A 2,307-nucleotide genomic window follows, 5' to 3' on the forward strand; every position below is an offset into this window, starting at 1 on the left:
GCTCGAGTCTGAAAGGAAAGCGAGTCTAAATAGTCCTTTTTGCGAAGATTTCAGAGCATCCTCAAATCCTATTGGCAGATGGAGAGGAAAGTGGTACCTTGTCGGACCAAAGATAAGGAAAAAAAAACACGCAAAAAACCCTTGAAGCACACACACACACACACATAGAGAGAGAGAGAGAGAGAGAGAGAGAGAGAGAGAGAGAGAGAGAGAGAGAGAGAGAGAGAGAGAGAGAGAGAGAGTGAGAGAGAGAGAGACACCCACGGTCCTCTTCCAATCTTTTTTTTAAAGTGCGAAAAAACTCAATAGGAAAAAGATTTCAGATCTTTTTATTTAAAAAAAAAGACAAAACAAACACAAGATTAAAGCTGAAAGCTTTAAAATTAGAATGGCGGATACAATGTAAAAACACTCACAGAACTAACCTCAGTCCAAAAAAGTATCATTTACATACAACATGGTCATCTGGGACGCTGTATCCCAGACAGGGTGAAAAACAGTGACAATCATTGCAGTATGTACACAAACATCTTAAGTTTTTACATCGACTCCACTAATTTGCTTTTCTCTTTTAAAAAATCAACCAGGAAGGCCGACCTCCTCTTCACCCTATACCCGACCAGTTGTGACGACCCATGCATTACTTTTATCTGTATTATTTCACACATATATTTCTATGGTTTTTTTTCTGTTTTAAGATTCGTTTAATGATTCTTGGCAATAACCTCAGCATTCCTATTCCCCCTCTCAAGCAGCACACGCCATCTATTTTAAATATTAATTTCATAAAAAGGACTCAACGAACACCAGACGCCTAAGAAGGGTAGGATTTGCACGAGAGCTTTAATTGTTGAGGGAACCACCCCGATTACCCTGGTTATAGACACCGCGTCTCCGACGGTGGAGAACCACAGACGTGGGAGAAAGAAACAGAGTGTGATAAGGCACCAAAGTGAAGTTCACTTCTACAGTTTAAGTTTCATACTTTTAAAAGTGTATACAGTTTTAGTTTTCAATATATGGAGACAAGAAATAATAATTATGTACAACGCACACGATTTTTAAAATTCTTTTCTTTGTTTTTAGATACATTTGCCGACTCTGGCTTTGTACTTCTGGTTCGACAGTGTTTATGTCTAACTCTGCGGAGAGCGATTACAGTTGGGTTTGAAATAACGTTCTCTTCGCCCAAAAGTACATTTAAACATAGTAAAAAGTAATGTAAAAATGAATTTTAAAAAAATTGGAGGAAAAGACAGGGGTTTTGGAAAAATGACACTTTAAAGATCCCTGAAGGAAAATTTGGATTACGAAAGCAAGTATGATACATGTATTCGTCATTGTATAAGTTTAACACTTCTTTCAATACTGTAAGGTAATTTAAAAGGTGATCTCCTTTCAGACCGAGCCAGATGGTTGAGAGGAACCTTTAGCTTTAAACCTATATAATACAACTTAGGTTCAGAATCCCTTTTATATTTAGGAATTCGAACTAGGGCTGTCCACTTTGTAGTCCAGCGTGACACCAAACTGAGCCAGCAGTGCTAATTCATAAACAAAAGCAAATGGCTATAATAGAGACAACACCAAGTCATCATATAACACGACTTCAGAATACAGACCAAACAAGGCGTTTTTGAACACTACAACGCAACACCTACAATACAAACAGCTGTAAGAGTTCAAACGCTAACAAACTGAGAAGATTGTCTGCTGTCTGTATTGGCGTACCCTTCCCACCTGGGTGAAGTGAGGACAGCTCGTAAAATTTAAGTGCTTTTTTCATGAACACGACGTCGGGTTCCTTACGGGATTGGAACCCATGGCCTTACCGTTGCGAGTGTGAGAACAGAACCCCTAGACCACGAAAGCCACCAGGACCACAGAGGACTGTAAAGGATTGAGACGTGTTGTGAGGTCGTCGTCAACAGATCTCCAACAGACGAAAATTTAAGAAAGAGGTACGAGGTACGGCTTCTACTAAAAAGTGTCTATGTATTTCACGACTCTGACATCAATTCAACGATTCTTTTCGTTTTTTGTTTCTAATGATTATAATTTCAGCTTAATTATACTGGCTTGATTACTTAAAAGTGCTGTCCACGCTAGCATTTCATATGCATATGAAATGCCAGAAAACAGCAACTAAAGTCCCTCTGTTTGCTCCTGTGGCTCACTTGGTAACGAATTTAATCTATTTAGGGAAAGTTCGAGTTTCAAATACGCACGCACACATTCACACACGCACACAATATCTATCTATCTATCTATCTATCTATCTATCTATCTATCTATCTATCTATCTAT

Source organism: Aplysia californica, unplaced genomic scaffold (assembly GCF_000002075.1).
Source record: "Aplysia californica isolate F4 #8 unplaced genomic scaffold, AplCal3.0 scaffold00140, whole genome shotgun sequence".
Classification (NCBI taxonomy): Eukaryota; Metazoa; Mollusca; class Gastropoda; order Aplysiida; family Aplysiidae; genus Aplysia; species Aplysia californica.